At 34.8% G+C, this 19,534-nt stretch overlaps 1 protein-coding gene across 1 annotated transcript in view; it reads right to left on the bottom strand.

The window, feature by feature from the left end:
• Nucleotides 1-18,030, bottom strand: part of LOC117336729 (neuropeptide S receptor-like) — a 47,152-nt gene extending 29,122 nt beyond the window's left edge. The window contains exon 1 of the mRNA XM_033897343.1: nt 17,494-18,030. The gene's annotated coding sequence lies outside the window, so the exon portion shown is untranslated. The remainder of the gene's footprint in view (nt 1-17,493) is intronic.
• Nucleotides 18,031-19,534: the final 1,504 nt, after the last annotated feature.

The following is a 19,534-nucleotide window of genomic DNA, read 5'->3' as shown; positions in this document are numbered from 1 at the left end:
ACAAGGTTAAACACAAGGTCAAATATAAGGTTAAATACAAGGTCAAACTCTTAATATAATAAATATCAACAAAACAACCATACCAGCTTAGAAACGAAACCTTTACAACTTATAACGTAATAAAATGAGGGTAAATTATGGATCTTCTTGTAGACCTTTAAAAATAATACAGGAAGAATAAGTTAGACCAGGTGTTACGGGGGGATAACCGCCTTCTCTTCTAAAGTCAAAGTCAGGTTAGGTGTTATCTAAAAACGAAAACTAGGACGATAATAACGAAACTACTAGGTATATCAACAAGCATTTAAGAAACCCGCGGAACCAAATGATTTCCCATAGACGGTTATGTTAACGTTTACCACTGTCCTGCTTATATGAAGTTTTCAACACTGACCCACTAGCCATAATTTTGAAGAATGTCATCTTGGAAACCTGTAAATAGAATGTTTGAAAATTCTACCAATTTGATCTATTTTTATCTCGGGGCCACCATCTTGTATTGAGTTCAGCACCAAAAATTCACCTAAATTTACAACAAAATACACACTAGATCAACTCCCCCTGACAAAACAGATTTTTTTTCTATATACATGTAATTTACATCTTCATGTATTGCCCAGCCCACACATAAAACTTTAGTAACTTTTCTCACCTAAATATCAAATCAGTAGGCCCCGATGCATTCACCTTCCTGCTAAATCTTCGAAACGGGGAAAACCCACAATCTATTTTTTTGATTTGGTTCTTTGGTCCCTTAAATGTCTGACTTCATATCGCATAAGGAAGTAAAAGTCTTCCCCACTTGATAGTATAAAACTTCACAATGATGTTCATCCACCTGCATCTCTCAAAACTCTAAATTATTAATTTGTCAATAGCCGTGAATCAGGATGCTGCGAACGCAGCCTTACGGAATGTCAACTGGCGTCGAACACGTGTTCAGGTATTCTGTTCTATGTCAATCAAACGTTAAATCTGACACAAACTCGATCCAATATAGTCATACAACATTTGTTTTGACAAACAAATAATGACATGGAGACTTTTCAGAAAGACATCTCAGAAGGTAGGCGCCATCTAGATCTTTTTCGTTAAAATACTCGCCATGCCATTCTAGATCAAATCAAGCTCATTTTCTCGACGTGACAGATTGCAGAAGTAAGTGAGAACACGGTGTCTAATTGCATTGACTTGATGGGTATTTGTGAGGGAGAAGTGTGTCATTCTTTTAACATTTTATACACACAATTGTGCCTAGGCAATACACTAACTTCTTAACCGAACGCCTTTGATTTCCCTTGGCAGTCGTTCACCTCTTTAGAGAATATTTCTGGGTTATATATTCAAGGCGTCTCCCATACATGCAGCGTACCAAGTAATTAATGAAATGGGAAATATAAGAAGTATAGATCTCCTGGAATGGCATATTTAACTATTTAACAAATACGAAAATATATCCCCTAGACTTCTCGGAATCTAGGAATGAATATCAATTTCGTAAAGATGTAAGCGTCATGCTATTCACCTAGCTTTTTTAACATTGCTATTCAAAACTAAATCTGTGATTGTCGGATTGGATATACCAGAAGAAAATCTATGAATATTTGGGCGTTGAAAATATGCGGGGACGGACTTATAATATCCCTGAGGGAGAAGAAGCAGTTAGCGATAACTGCGGATAAACTATTGGTAAAGAAGGGGTCTTCCAGAGAATTACCAGGAATTCTCGAAGCAACAGTAAACTAAGCATAGGTGATTTAGGAACTATATTTCAAATAAAAAGGGCAGTAACTGCGTATATAAAGAGTGGATCCCAGCTTCCTTATGCGAGATGCCGACTTCTTTACATACAAATGCAGTGCATATGAATGACTATAGGAAGCGTAGATGAAGAAGCAGGAAATCTTATTGATTATGTTACGGACAAGCAAAAAATACGAAATTACAGAACAGACAAGCGATTCTGTTTTTGTTTTTTGTTTTTTTTGTTTTTTTTTCGTTAAGCCAAGTATTATTTCACTTTTTTTTTCTTATCTTTTTTTTAAACAAATGTCTACATATCATGATTATATAAGATTCCCATTTAACACAATTGTTAAATGCATGCTTGAAAATTTTAAGTGAAGTTTATGACAATTGCTAGGCTGCACATGTATGTTACCACGGTGAAATGTCTCCCAAGGTGTGTATCCTAAAGGCCTGACAGCACCTGCATTCAATCTTTATTGTAGTCCCTACTACGGCGAGTAAAACAGACCAAGAGACTTCAGTGTGAATTCAATACATAAAACTGAACCCACGCGACAAAGACAATTAAAAACACAATGTCACTTTCTTCTACAACTTCTGCGATGTCTCGTTAGTTCTGACGCCAATCACATTTCGAAAAGTACATCCACGAGAGATCGAAGACGCTGTTCTATTTGCACGTAAGAAAATATAATACTCCTTCAGCACAATGTAACAGAACCAAAAGTTTGTCTGTTTGTTTACTGGGATTATCTCCCCGTGAACAGCCAAGGTCCATTGAGGCGGGGTCTCCTTGTAGTAGTTGTTGACTACCTCACTGAACAAGTTACGGGAGGCCCGCCGCATGCCCTCGAAAGCAATTACGGTTAAGAGTCTTGCTCAAGGACACAACCACGACAGCACATACCGGTCCGTTTCTGATGTTTTCGGAACAAAAAGCGACATGGATAGGGAGCGGCGAACCACTCACCTCGGATCTTCGAACCAACTGAGTTATCGAGGCCCAAAACCAGGAGAACCGGAAGTTACCTTCGTTTTTGCATGAAACGACATTAAAATTAAAATGAATTTTAGCTTGGATATTTGAGAACCGTTTACCTTTACCACATCTCCTCTATGTAAATTAACCGAAGTGTATCCATTTTGATAATTACGACTATAGCTTTTTTCAAAGATATTAGGATTAGAAGATGTCGTCATATCTGACTACGTGTCACACATTATATGTAACTGCCGACGTCATCATCGGCATGGTAACCTTTCAAACCAATCCTCCCTTAGTACAATTAAAGTCGTGAAACAATAAACAATCATGACTAACGTTTGAATCTATTAATGGACATAAACACCTCATTCAAACGCATGTAGCGTCCTTTGCATGGTAAAATGTACTTCGATTGCTATTAGTAGTTTTATAACGAATTTCCGTGCAGGTGTCTTTGTTTTATCTCGTGGAGGGCTTGAATAATTACACGAAAAAAATAATAACTCAAAATAGATCCGATTTAAATGCATGGTTTATCACTTCGGCTACTTACGGTAATAAATAGCATGCATTGTCATTTACAAAAAAGACCATACAAGTATATATAATTACGTCATTAGAGTTTTGAAGCTGAACGCATATCTAGGTAATATTCGTTACATTGCATCTCCTTCTTTCAGGTTTTAGTCCATGTTATGGAAGCCTCATTTCCCCCCCCACCATATGTCGTTAAACCTAATTTGTCGCCTCCATTTGTAAAGAAAATATTAATTTTGTCAAGCTTTAGATAGAATTTGTGGACAAATGGAAATATCATTGGCATTCGAGAAAGCCAGAACAGCGAGACATTATGTACCGAATGTGAATCTGTATGTCCATTCATTCATTCATTCATTCATTCATTCATTCATTCATTCATATCCTTATTTCTCCGATTTAGAAGAGCAACAAATGACATTAATAATGTGTTACAAGGATAAATAAACAACACTAAAATTTTTTTAAAAAGTTGCAACAAAATTCTGTATGAGGAATCAAACAGAAAAACTATAGGATTACATAATAGTTAGAGCCATACAATTGATCTTATTTGAAATTGAAATCAGGCAATATGTACTGTCCTCCAACGCAATAAAGGTCTTACATTGTTTGTGGCCTTAATGGCCATTCGACCTTGTCGTTTCCAATTAGTCTAATGTTCGCATGATCGAGTGTAGCAAAAGCTCAGAAAACATGTTTTTCTTCATTAAATGCTTGATGATAAAATCAGATTTATATCGTACACGCAATTGCCTTATAAATCACATAATTAGAACTCATGTATTGCCTTTTAATTACCATTGTACAGGGTTAAGTCAATATATTGTGTTTTTGTTTTTTGTTTTTTGTTTGTTTTGGTTTCTGTTTTTTTTTTTTTTTTTTTTGCTTTTTTTTCTGTTCTTAATGACTTCTTGAGAAAAATACCCAGAATTCCGTATTGTACTGCATAAACTTTGTAACGGGAAAGGACACTTCTTCTATTCCCCGTATATTTTGATGAAATATGTATCATAACCATGCAAATAATGACGGAACGTTCCCAGGTATTTTAGCTTTTATTAAAAAATCAAAAAAATTTGACATAACAACAAAAACATTATTGATATAGATAAGACCAGAGCAAGATATAAATTTGCAAAAAAACTCCTGAATTAAGAACACTCTTAATAAAACTGTGTGTTCCGGAAGAAGAAGCGTCTTGTGCTTCATGGACAACACCCGCCATACAAACACAACTCTGTATTAAATGTTGGATAAGTCACATTCTCGAGTGAGAGTTGGGGTGGAGGAAACGGAACTATCAAGCATATCAATAACAAAAATAGACACGTCTGACTTCATTTAAGCATTGATGTCATTTTTGTTTAGTTTCATCGGGGTATGAAACAAATTTTGTTTGTAAACTGTATGAATCCGCGTAGCGGATTCTTACTAGTGGGGTGACACCTGAAGGATGTCACAGAAAGAATGAAGTGTAGTGAGGGGCGATAACTCTGTTCCAGCAGTTTTCATCAAAATCGCTCTCTATCTACATTTCGACCAATAAGATAAGACCTTGTGTTGTGGGCCGCCATAGCCGAGTGGTTAAGGTGTCCCGACACTTTATCACTAGCCCTTCACCTCTGGGTTGTGAGTTCGAAACAAACAAGGGGCAGATACCTTGTTCTGACTCTAGGTCGGTGGTTTTTCTCCGGGTACTCCAGCTTTCCTCCACCACGAAAACCAAGCACGTCCTTAAATGATCCTGGCATTTTATAGGACGTTAAAAAAATAAGTAAAACTGTGTTGTTGCCAAGAAAATGAAACCCATTAAGTTTAATTTTCTGTCCCATAATACCCCTATTTCAATGAAATCAAACAATATCTAAAGGATTTGGACCAATCAGAGGCTAGAAAATGGCGACCTTTTCGGTAAAATATGATTATTGTTAAGTGAGGTTATACAAGAGTAGCCAGTGTCCCATGATGTACCTACATACCAAATTTAAATTTCATTGCAATTGGACAATAACTAAAATCTTCGAAAATGAATACGTTCCGTTACCACACTTCATTCTTTATAATATTCTATCGTCAATTTATCCATCGGAATCCTGAGATCTCATTACCAAGATAGTTAAGAAATAATTAACGATGATTCGTGTATTGTTGCAGGATATACAACGAGGACGAGGGTATTTTGCAATTAAATTAATAACGAAGGCCGCAGGTCAAAGTTGATTATTTCTATTCTACCATGTACTGTTTAGTTCTGAGATCTATATAGAAAAACGGCAAAGAAACCCCGGAAAAACCTTGTAATTTATTTCTTGAGTATTGCATTATTTTGTTGATAAAATATATACATTTGTATTTCTTTACAGGCACTACAGTACTACAATCAAAAACATCTATGATATGGCATTGATTTTGAAAATTAAAAAAAAAAAAGGATAAAAAAAATAGGCCTTCGTAGGATTCGAACTCGCGTCTTGATCAAAAATAGAAGAAGTCTAACCATTATAGTCCACTCGGCTACAGTAACCGTCTAACCTAATGGGTGAATATTAGATACATAACATTGTAACAGCCGTGACTCATAAACGTCTATTTTTGACACGTGCGTGTATTACTGGAAAATAATCATGGTTTTTAACCAATCAAAACTGTACTGTCGTTGCATAGCAAACATGGTAGAATATTAAATGATTAATGAATTTCGTTGCTTATACTGCCATTCATTATATTTTAAAATTAATAAAGTATTTCTATTACTAAGTCTAAAATACCTCTATTAATACTAAAAAAAACAATTCCACATGTGTACACAAAATCCTAAACATCACTTCTGGTTATAACATCATATATTGGGACCGAGTTCACAATTAGCTTCGCTATATGTTTCATTGTAATATTAAAATTCATAATAAATTCCCAAAATTGCATTTACAACTTTCTATTTCACCTGGTCAAGACCAGCATCTGAGAAACAAAATATAAAAGTTCAACACAGAATGTTGGACATTATCAGGAGATATCTGTCAACATATGTCAACAAATACCGATTGTATACATCCGGGTCAGGGGTAGAGGTCAAATCTACACCCAAAAGTGTGTTAACGACTTGCGCAACACGACCGGCCAATCAGCTTGTGTTTCACCTGATCCAAGTCCCTTTGGAGAATGCGTTTCTCTGGTTTATAGCTGTTTACCCCGAGTAAATACATGTAACACATGAAACGGGTACTTTATATATGATACGAGGATAAATAGTAGTGTGTTGAGATTTAGAAAATCACAAATACACACTGTTACTGAAAATAGAATGACGTAGGATTCTGGTGTAAAAAGGCGGGAATTCCCCAGGCGGGGGTTCCCCAGTGCAGTACCCGTGTGACCTAAGCGGAAACTGTTGCATCACGGACACGACAGAGAAAAATAACTTAAACCAGCAGTCAAAGTGTCGATTTTGGCGTGTTTGTACCCAAAATATCTCCATAACTAGATTATTCCCAGATATACGGGATATGCCTGGACATACATGTAGATCACACCGAGTTTTATAAGTGTGGAAAGTTTTATCAAAATGTATAGAGTCGCTTTTCAGTTAGCTCCGGCAAAGTGGTCTGAATTAGCCGCATGTACATTACGTTCCGTCCTTCAATACACTACATTCCACACATACTTGGTTACGTCACTGGTGACGTAACATCCGCCAACTCTCGATAAAATACGACCCTTTTTCAAAACCCTATTGTGGCCGTTCTATTAAAGATATAGAAAAACTAAAGATTCCATTTTCTTTAGAATCCTCTCTTCTTGTTACGTTTTGAGTTTCAGAATTTTTCATTAAAGCGCTGATTTTTAAGGACCGGTTAAACAGAAGCTACCGGTCAAAATGACGATTTTGGCATGTTTGACCCAAAATATCTCATAAATACGATTTCCCACAGGGATACCAGATACATCCAGACCTAGATCGAGCCGAGTTTTACAATCGTTCAAAGTATCAACCGAATTGTATGAGCCAATTTTTCTGTCCTCAAATCGCTATTATATCCGGCAAAATAGGCGAATTAGCTCGTAATACATTACGTTCCGTAAGGAACGATAACTCCGTTATCGCCCCTTACTACACTTCATTCTTTACAGAAGTTTGCAAACAAAATTTGTTTCATACCCCGATGAAACTAAAAAATAATTGACATCAACGCTTATAATTAATTTTTGAAAATTATTTTCTAATTTAAAACATGTTTTATGTACAATTTTACTGGTTTTAAATGGGATTCTTTTTCTCAAATCAATACGCAACGTCAATTGTCGTATTGTGACGTCACATTTTTCGCGCCATTCTCGGAATTTCTTTCATATATGGATTGAATAGATTTTTTAAATTTTCATTGCGGCTATGAATACCAGTAGCTAGCTACATATCCCGTGGCGCGCGGTAGCGCGCCTCGGAGGATATGTAGCTAGCTACTGGTATTCATAGCCGCAATGAAAATTTAAAAAATCTATTCAATTCATATATTTACATAACCTTGATTTAAAAAATTTATATCGAGAAAACGAGAAATTTTATTAAAATGTCATGTATACGACGAAACGCCAAATTATTAGAACAGCGGGGAGATCCCGCCTATGCACCATCGTTTACCGTGTCCTTCCGCTCCCCAGTTTGCAGTAGTTTATTTATTTATTTTTTGCTTGTTATTTAAAACAAAGAGACATGAAATAACATCGAATACAATAATTTGTGTTAAATTAGATTTAATTTATGTAAGTAGATTACAAAGAAAACATAATTTACGGAAATGAAACGAGGACTATTTTTCAAGCGTATTGATATTTTTCTGATGTTATGTGTGGAAAATCACCACGAGAGACAATGTTTTCATACGGTTTTCATAGTGTATTCATGGTCATATGTTTGTTGTTTTCACTTGGTATGTTCATATCAGCAAACCACATTAGGAATGTAAATATAGAAGAATGAAAAGAATTTTTCGACCAATCACATTTGAGTATTTACCATGAAAACAAAGAAAAATTAATTATATCGCATATGAAAAAAAAGAATATTTCCAAATCAGATAATAACGTCGACCATACAATTATAAAAGGTCTTCATCAGCCAGTATCTCTCGAAACCTTGGATGGTATCCTATGATTGCAAGATCTTCTCTTTCATTTTTGATTTTTATGATAATACCGCCACATTTTCTTTTATTAGCTAATTAACACCAGAATTGTTGTCATGTAAATTCAAAAGCAACCGATATGCGGAGTTTGACAAATCAAAAGTATCATTTTACATCGATTAGAAATAATGTTTATGTCGAGTTATCTGCCCTGTTATTTGTTCGTGTACTACTGACTCCGGATGGCCTGTTAGCCAGCAAATCATTTGACCACTAAATTGCCTTATTTGGAACGTCATTGTCCGATAATTCTCACATGATAACGGACGAACTGTATCACGCGCGGAAACAACTGTATCGCATTCCAAAGTCAAATTTCGCGCTGTCAAATGTGATCTGTTGTTGTGACGTCACGACTACAGACGACCGTTTCCGGCAAAAATAGTTCGTTGAAATAAACGCAAACTCAAATATTTAATTTCAACATTTTAATCAATATATTCTATCGTGGGGATATCAACTTTTATACAATAGAAGTTGATGCAAGTTGCAATGATAAGTCATGTTCTTAATCAGGGGGCACTTATTTTCGTTATGTCATATAAACCCTTAATATAGTGACGTCAAGCAAAACGACGTCACGAACATTGTTCTTCATACATATGTATCTTTAAACCAGTGTAATTTTGTGAGAATTTGGTTTCATCATCATTCTTTTTACTTTTTAACAGAGCAAATGGAAATAAAGCGCATTCAACTTTATTAATTTGAATTAATGTGAAACTTATGTTATTTAATGTACTATTTTATAAAATTCAGGCAAGATTGATATTCCCTACAATCTGAAACTCGCAGAAAACAGGTCTATGATTTTTTAACGTTTCGAATTCGTCAATTATCTAGCGTTTTTCTGCGTGGTAACAAGCTGCAGTACACCAAATTGGTAAGAGCTTTGGAATTTATCTTGTAACGAAAGATAGGATTGTTTACAAATACCTACAAATTCAAATTATTTTCTAGCCTGGTGTTTTCATGTTCAGATTTTTAGGTCGATTTTTTCTTGTTTTGCTGAGACTAGAAAAGAGTCTTGCAGCAAGTTTTCCGTAAACATGTTTGTGTATCACATAACACAGCTCCCTTAGGGTAACACGGAACTGATCACGGATCGAGGGTTTAATACCAAAGTAAATCAATAGGGCTAGGCAACCTCCCTCTGTGTGATTACAAAAGTCCATTAAAGGTTCTATTTAAGCCTTTAAATGATAGTGAGGTAAATACTGACACAAAACGATACAATGTTAACGCTTTCTATCGGATAAATGTAAAAAAAAAAATCTGTTCAGTAAAATTGGATAATTGCAGGGGAAAACATGGATGTTTTTAAAGCATCTGTGTTTAAGGCATTTATGTTCACATCTCAGGTTAATGGCGACGCGGATATTCGTAGACGATAAAATCAAGATACAACTCAGCAGACAAAACGTCAAAGGTTATCCCTGATCTCTTAGACGTAACCACTGAAAAAAACTTTCTGTCTATTTTTAAATTCAGGGTCACTCTGCGATGAATTCATTCCAACATTTCTCTATTTCTCTGCTTATAAAAAATAAATTCATAATGGTGAAAAGTATACAGACACTTGTAAATTTTAAACATGTTTATATCATTTGATAAGATAATTGAACGTATATGAAATCTGATGATGTGATTAAATGCGTCTGAAACATGATAGAAATAAAAATAGAAAAACTAGGTGTCTCGGAGCGACAAGAAATTTCCTGCCGAGGAAGAAGCTTGAAATTTTTCAAAGCTTTTAAGCTTTGACCTTGTTTAGAGGTGTAATCGTCACTTCCGGAGCTAATTAGATATTGATTGATCATGTATGACTGCCTAAGTTAATTACTAACTGGCCTCGTAGAAAAATACAGAGAAAATTTGAACTTACCAAGAAAGATCTAGATGAACACCATAGCGACACAGACGGACTGTATCAATGGCTTTCTGTTCTGGAGTCAAACAAGGCTCCCCAATTTTGGTCATACTGTTTACAGATACATTGGACGTAAACAGTAGAGGAGTCTGCATATCGGATACAGGTAAACAAGTTTTGATTACAGATCGTGTGGTGTTGTCTAATTGTAGAGTGGTTCCGAAGTCACACCGACATGGCTGTTTGTGGTATTTGGATGATAAAACGTGACCTCCAGAAAAGGTAAACATATTTTTCATCTCGCAAAAACAGTTGTGTAAATCAAATGTTAGTAATGTCATGTTTGGTATCGAAATGGTATCGAACTGTGTTGGTGACAATAGTCAAGAGAACAATACCTATTATTGTATTGTTTTCTGGATACATATGTTATTCAGGAGTCAATATAAACCGATCCCAACACTGCTGAAAGACATTAGTCTGTACTTAGAGAACAACACTGGCCCATCCAGGCTGTAAATTAGTCCTACAGACAATGGGTAATATCCTGCTGTTCTCGGATCATTTGAGAGGCTGTGAACCTTCCTGACCAGTAAGCCAGATTAGAATCTCCGTCTTTTTTTTTTTACCTGACTCAGCGTATTTCTATCCTGTTTATAAGATGGGAATGGCTATGCCTCTCTCGGAGAGGAATCTAAATAGAAATAGAATCATTCCAACATTTTTATTAACCCCCACATGAAAAACAAAAGATATTACGTTGTTGTTTTTTTGTTTTTTTTTTTGTTTTTTGTTTTGTTTTTTTGTTTGTTTGTTTGTTTGTTGTTTTTTTTCTTACAAAGGTCACCTTGATTAAGCGGCCACCTCCGTTATGCGGTCAGTCTGTGATCCGCCCGTAAGAAATAACTATATAATGAACCTTAAATTGTATGTACAACAACATGACTTAAATTGCAAACAAAACTAAAGTAAATACTTCGCAAATGAATATGTCTTCTGGAATGTTACAGCAACTGACACGTGTACGTATACCTAAAATTAAGTCTTGAAAACGAATAAAACTGCATTATAAACATCATTGGCTCTTTTGTGTTACTAGCCGCCAAAGGTGTTGAAATCTTTACGACAAATTACAAAATAAATACCTGAACACCTTAACTATATCCAATTTACTGTTAATGGTATGTAAAAACCATGCATGAAAAATCCATTACTGTTGTACACCTCAATTAGGGTCGGCCTATCAGATAGGCCATGGAGTATCGACTGACGTTATAGCGCTTCAGTTGATGAAAAAATGAAATCGATAATATACAAAAAAAAATAGCAATTTATCTATAAATTTGCAGGTGGACTACACGCTATCTGAATTACCGACTATCATTGAGACATTATGGATATGGAAACCCGATTTAGTGACGCAGGTCCCGTAAGAGCTCTGCTACATGTTACCGGTAATCATAACTGGAAGTCTTACTTATGAGTAATTTATGGATATCTTACGTTAAACCTGACATGTACTGTAAATGTATATCTTTTCGTGGTGATATTATTTCCGCAGTTTTCGCAAGCAATCTGTTAAATCATCATTGCTCTATATTGAATTTCTGTATATTATTTTCTATGGCAAGTGATGATTGCGCCTATTAATCAATGTGCTTAATGACATTTCTGTATATTGTTTTCTATAGTAAGTACGAGTGCGCCTATCAATCATTGCCCTAAATGTCTCTCTACAGCGAACAACTAGTGTAGTGATAATTGCTCATAGGAAACAACAGTGAAAACTACCTTTATATGTGAATTTAATCGTAGCTGTATATAGTGTATGATGACTAAAGCTATAAACGCCACGCACCAACATTTTAAAAGCAGCTCAATGTATTTTCGTTATATATTTGCCCACGCTTGCACTTTGATACAGACATGCATACCCAGTGCAGACATGGAAATGCTGTCGAGATTTCAGAACAAGCGTTTTGTTGATTTGTTTTGCTGTTGAATTGCCTTAATGTTTAACCAAGGATGCTGACTGTCACTAACTACATTACTTTTGACATCCGCTGCAGTATTTCTCGGGCTGTTGCTGTACATGTGTCATTGGTATGATGAGAAACCTACAAACCAAATGTTTTAGCGAAGTTTCCCTATCTACTAAGACAGATTCATAACAGGAGCATGCAAGGTCTGGTTCTACGGACGGATAGGTCACAATGCCCATGGGAAATCAGAAAATCCAAAGCGAGGCGAAAAACATTCATTTGTGACAAAGTGTCTTCCTCATCTTCAAAATAATGGCAGTGGGTCGACTATGTATTAGCTCGTGTACGAAATCTCTCCAAAAGGAAAGTCTTTTTTCCCCTTAGTTTTCAATTGCTTTATTTTCACACGTAAGTGTAAGAGTGTAAAATGTTTTATTCTCTCTAAAAATTTTAAATGTTTTTTGTTGACATCACTATATCATTTTGAGATATTGTATTTTCTGCCTCGGCATGAAGACAATTGTTTTCTAGGCTTGTTGCTATGTCTATTGGTTCCATTTTTACCACACTATCTTTTATTTTCAGAACGTAACCTAGATTTGTATGGCGGGTTTCGTCGTGACCTAGATTTGTATGGCGGGTGTCGTCGTGACCTAGATTTGTATGGTCGATGAAACAGAAGACGCTTACACTTGAAAACACCTGGTCTGAACCCCTTTGTTCTTTTATCAATAGTCTTTATACAACACGTTTATGTTTTGTTCCTATTTTCCTATGTTTTTCGTTTTTAAGTTAGGATTACTATGATTTTTACTACGTCGGTCCTTTCTTGTTTTTTGAAATAGAAAAATCAACTGCGCCCACGTAGCCTACTTTAAGTAGAGAACAATGAAGTATTGTGTTTCCCGTAGACCACGCGACGACTTTCCTTTAATGATGCTCTCCATATTAAATATCAGTACCAAAAGTTCGAAAGCAACCGAGGTCACGATGGCCCCACTTATGATAGAAGAATATTCTATTTTATATCACTATGTCATTATTGTGTAAACAATAGAATTTAGCGTGTATAGTTTTCAGATTTGTCATAAAGAAAAGACTGAAATACGATCCGTGTAATCAATAGCGCTGTGCTAATCACAGAACATAATTGGGTACGTAAACGAAAACAATTCCTCAGTAGTCACGCGCGATATGACTCCAATGGCACATATGTATAAACGGAATTTAAGCCGGTGTTAACGACAATACAACAATGAAATGATGTCTGATACGCTAACCTCTCTAAAGTCTTCATATCTCATATAAGTTATATGATAAGCGTAATGATTTCTCAACTTTCCATTTCTGGATAGTAACATTCCGGTTTCCTTGAAATGCGTTGTTTTAAACGTATCAAATACGAACAATTATATCTTTACGCATATAATTGTCGGTTGTTCATTGTTTGCCAACGTTTATCGATTTTGAGAATTTCTGTTTCGCTTTTGCGTCGATAATTTCTTGTTGGTTTCCGAAATAAAATTGATCAGGCGGCGCGATGGACAAAGCACTTGATATGGAATCACATGTCAAAATGCGTGGGATCCTACCACAAGCTTATCTATCCGGGCTTATGAGAGTTTTGAAAATGTTGATGACTATTCAGATATCAGCAAATTTACTACATAATTAAGATTGAATGACACTGGAACGTTTGGATTTATGTGCAACTTTTGGTTGTTTTTGTTCAAAGTGTGATTGAATATGTGCTCAGCTTACGTTTACAGTAAATGCTCGGAAAGAACAGTACTATAAAGATTCTTCTGAGAAATGTTCCACCAGACGTACATGTATGTGTACATTTATTTTATACAATAGACGAGAGAGGTGGCTTATTCCCAATTCAATTCACGTGTTTTCTTCGAAACATTAGTCAGCCAAAATAAAGAGAGAAGTATTCGGGAACGTTGTGTAGCACGTGATTTCGTTCCTCGTTTAAGTCGAAAGACTCTGATGAATTCACAAGTTGTTACACAAAGATGACTGAAGTCTAAATATATATTTTATCATTATAAATCAAGGATTTCAACTCACAGAAACATATATGTAGAAACAGCAAAGAACTTCATAAAAAAACATGCTGTATATGCTTAATTTTCCTGGATTATTGAAGTACGTACTTTCTCTGGCTAAATCTCCGACAAATATTGATTATCATCGATGCAATCAACAATAGGCTATTGTACTATGTATATTTATATATATTTATTATACATTTCCTTATTTTACACTATATAAAAGGTAGACAAAAGAAATGCTATTAGAAACACATCCTTCAAAAATGCTATTTACCAGGTTAATAGTCAAAAGTGCTATTTACTCGGAATAAGCGCATTCATATTTTCGCGGATTTTTTTTGCTTTGTTCATTTCGGATAATGTATTTGTCATATCCCTTCGGATCGTCTCTACCGCCATCCCTTGTATTATGATAAAGTCCGAAATCTCTTTCGAAAACCCAAGTCCAAGACGAGACAGAAGCAGTTTGTTTCCTAAAATAGTTCGAGTGAATGCTACAGGAACATTTCGGAAAATAGCTTCATCTACAAGATTACATAATATCTGGATGAAGAAGTATTGAAGAGGATTGTTTCTGAAAGACAACGACAACGCTAACACACAACAAGGTGTGATAGAGCATTCTAACATCAAGCGTGTCTTCCATGTTTTTATTCAGGAACTCAACTAACATACAAAACAGATCAAATTCCGGAACTCCGGTAATTCTTATAAAACTAAAATGAGAAACGGAATACGGTGAACAATTATAGTGATTATCTCCCTTTGACTTTACACTCTGTGTCCCAGTAATTATATATTAAGTGTACGTGTACACCACAAAGTAATGTCTTTTTTTTCTGTAATTTAATCATTGAAACTTTGCTTTTACTACAAGTCTTGAACAAAATGGAATAATTTAAATGTGGGTATAATAAAACAGTTATTGTATTTGTATTTCGCCTCGGGAAATAGTTAATGTCTCGGGGGACAATAAAAGTGCTATTTCCCTCACAGCCATTAAATAACTGTATAATATATTGTACGCTCTTATCACCCTCTAAACATCTTAAATTCTATATTGACTGTGTAAAGTTCGGTCTTATCTCTTTAAGGACGCAATAGTTTCTATTATTTAAATACTTTTCGTAATTGAGTAAATGTCTTAAGAACCAAAAGAGCGTTTGTCCTGTGAAAACGGACTAGACCAGTATACGTGATATATATATATATATATAATCAAACTATGACGTCATAAAATGATGTACCGAATAAAATTTATAATCCCCTGAAGAGCGGCACGATGTAGCCGCGAAAGTACTAGGGAGACAGCAGATCTGTGTTTGACTTTTTAGTTTATTATTATTTGCCGTCACATGGACATTTTAACTTTGTTCTTTATATATATATATATATGTATACGTACAAGTCTACAAATCTGATGTAGATATAACTAAGTACAACCTCCCAATTTGTTCTGATGTTTTAAATTTAGTCCTTTAAAGAATATTACAGCTTTTGTAAGTGTTAATGAATGCCTTCTTTGTGGTCTGTTTTTCAGTACGCCCTGGTACTTATTAAATCATCTTTTGTCCAAACGAAACGTTGAAATCATTTGCAGTTGTTTAATTAACATTATTACCAAACAGAAGATAGAAGTGCAATCAGTATAACGAGAATGAATACTAAAAGCTCTTCCCGCCCGGCTTCATTGGAAAGACTTCTTTCAAAGGTTATTTAAGAAATAGACTATGTACATGTACTTAATTATGTCAGGTTAAAACATCATCGCTCATGTGTTGGTTTTAACATGCAGAGTACACATTAATGACTGAACTACTCAGGGGAATGTTTTGTAAATTTGTTCATTTCGAATTGGCAAGATCTCAAATAGCTTTGTTGTGTTTGCGAAATAAATTAGTCAGTAATTATATGACAAACCTTGAAATGTGGGTTCGGTGTGATTATTTGGTATCATTTGATGTCTAAAAGAATCCAATATAGCTACAAATTGAAAATTAAGAATTGAGAAAGCCATGCTTATTTGAAATGCAATTCCTGTTTTTCACGTGCATGTTGTCTGCATCTGTTTTGGCAACCCTGTCATCCCGCAAAGAAAACAACATTACTGGCCAACATTTTGTCGGTAGGATATGCAAAGTAATGATGGGTTTTAAATTATTTCATTCCTGGTAAACATGTGCAGTGCGCGTAAATACTTATTATCCAGGTATCACACAGAGAGAAAATCTAGTTGCGTTCGATTAATAAGATATTTCTGTTTCGGTGTAGTGGATTGTACAAATTAAAGGCATGAAAGATATTAGCACCTTTCAGTAAGAATTGAGAGTCAGATAGAGTAGAGCCAAGAAATGAATTTAATTGCATCATACAGCTGTTTCGTCTCTTACTCGTTAGAAATGATAAGAGCCAATTGTGTTGATAAGTAGTTGACAACTTCGTAAATTTTGATATATGGAGGCGGAGGTACAATGAATCCATGATTCAATAAATTTCATAATTTGCAATATCATATTTCAAAATGGCGTCAATTATATATGTATATTCTAAACCATGTTACTATTCAAATGAATGAAATCGTCAATTACTGAAGTCAATGAAAATGAACTGACAAAAACAAATGTAAAACCGCTAAAGATACATAATAAAAACTATTTTGAGGAGGCATTGAAATAACCAAACGAAAAAAATGTTTGTATTCAATTTGTTGAGCCCCTTTATTAAGAATGCAAAGTATTTTCAAAATTAATTTGAATATTTTAATAATTAAAAACCATGTCGACAATATGCTATGCTAGTTATACTCGACAAATTAGGATCTAAATGTTTTGCGATTTTCTAAAAAGAACAAAATCAATGCCAACAGATTGAAGCGCATTTGTTAGAATCTTAGTTTTAACACACCAAGATATTTCATTCAACTTTTTGTTCTGAATTTGGCTATTGACCAAGGCCAAGAGAAAATTCCGAGAGAAAAAATACATCAAAGTTTAGAATGCATACCGTCTATCGCCTGAGTTAACCTTTAAGTAAGAAATTGAGATCGGGGGTTGGAGTTACGTATATCACGTAGTTATAGATATTAGTAAATGTGTTAATTTGAGTAAAAATCAGACACACCTACCTTGACAAAAATGGAGCATCCAATTCCAAGCCTAACACATGTTCAGGAAAAAAGTTGATGGTATGCGCAATATCCCGTTATCAACAAATTCCCTGTTTATATCGTGTTTTTGTTAAAATGCAAATTTCATGTCTGCTTCTAAGACTTTCCAGAGCACATCCGGTACAAATAACACCTTAAACGTTTTGCTAGAAGCAGCACGATATATCACAAGCTAGATCGGTCACACTCCCACCTATAAATCGTCATTGAGTGATTGTATGATCTAGACATCAGCTGTAAGTAATTTTCTTTGTCATGTCATGTTTGCACTTCTTCGGGCAGAGAAAATAATTCATAAAAATTCATAATCCGATAGAGACATTTGTGTCATTGCGAAGGAAAGACGACATCATATTGGTGTCATATTCAGTATAAATCGTAAGCAAGTCTTTCAGTATATCTTTAGAATTGATACGACATGTTTGTATTCGTCTGGGCACTCTGCTCCAACCAATCCTACCCTTTCCGCTTACTGACAGAAGAGTTCTGCTCTCACTGCATCAATTCCGGATAAATATTGATCCGTCACCGGTTCTGGAATTAGAAGGATACCATTCTTAATTTTTCTTGATTAACCTTCTTGACCTAAGTGTAGGCTATCAATGGCTCACACCATTCTGTTTTAATCAATGCAGACGATCAATATCGGTCTGTAATCGATTAACAGGTGATTAAACTTCTACAAGGCTTAAGAAGAATATCGATATTACAGAGTAGGATGAATACCAATACCAATACGAATAAAGAGGTCTTTGACATTTGCAATGAATGCAACGAATCCTTTCTTAATTCAGAACTAATCGGTGCTCTGTGATGGAAAAGGTATAGTAAAAATAACATAAAGAAATGTTTATTTTTACAACAGTTATCAAGTCAAACTATATAAATCAAACAAAACCGTATTGGTATAATATATCACCTTTGTTTGCGCAAATGAATATTTTTTTTATTTCATTTTTTCAAATAGAGTCTGATATTAAAGTAGTTATGAAGTGTTTAATGATAACTTACTTGTTCTGGGAAATACGTAGATTTTTAATGTCTTTAAATGATTTACATGAAAGAATATCAAAACCAATTTATAACAGTGAACTAACTAAAATATAGATAATATTGTCTTTAAATAATAAGTGTTTGGTTGTTCTGAATTCATCTTCAGTACAATATTTTTAATTATTTGATTTAACCACTGTAAAAAGTAATGGCGGCAAATTTCAGAAAACAGATTCTGAAATAGATTTCAGAATATCACTAAGGAGGTTTAATTGCTAAAATTAAGTAAAGCTAATATACAGTTAAAAAATTAATCACCTTTTCGATGTTCAACTCAAGTCAATAGGTATGTTTTCATAGGGATTCCAGCAATGTAAAGTTTTCAAAGTGAGAACCAAGAAAGTGTCAATAAAACCACGAGATATGTATTTAACACACGCCAATGTAAATGCTAGATCACCCAATGTATACCTCAATGCATGTCAAAAGTATGATAACCAATGCTACATTTTGCAATGGCAATATAACGAAAAAAAGTAATTTAAAAAAAAAAAGAATAAAAAAGATTGTACGCATGCATTGAATTAGATAACTTTGGTAGAAAAGCCTTTGCCTTCACGGAAAATTCCAGTGGGTTTCAGCTGTTGTCAAGGGCAACCGACGCAACAATGATGGTACACAAAATAGTCCCACTGATAAACTGCTTGTGCGAAGATAAGCTCACTACTAATTGCAATATTTATCTTATATTAACCGAGTTTAATATCTGATAACAGTATCTCTCAAAAACGGTAAAATTTACCGTTTGAACTCTGATCAATGCATTACTACGCAGCAGTCTATATGCCCATGTCAACACCGGGATATATCATACATTTAGGTTAGTAGTAACATATGGAAACCCTGCAGTGGGAATGTAAATATCATAAAAACAAAATCAGCAAATTGGAAAAGGAAAAATGATATTTTCCATGAAGATATCGATGGCGAACAGAAAATAACATTC

Source organism: Pecten maximus, chromosome 10, assembly GCF_902652985.1.
Source record: "Pecten maximus chromosome 10, xPecMax1.1, whole genome shotgun sequence".
Lineage (NCBI taxonomy): Eukaryota > Metazoa > Mollusca > Bivalvia > Pectinida > Pectinidae > Pecten > Pecten maximus.
The sequence above is the reverse complement of the archived record's forward strand: the minus strand, read 5'-3'. Positions and strand labels throughout refer to the sequence as shown.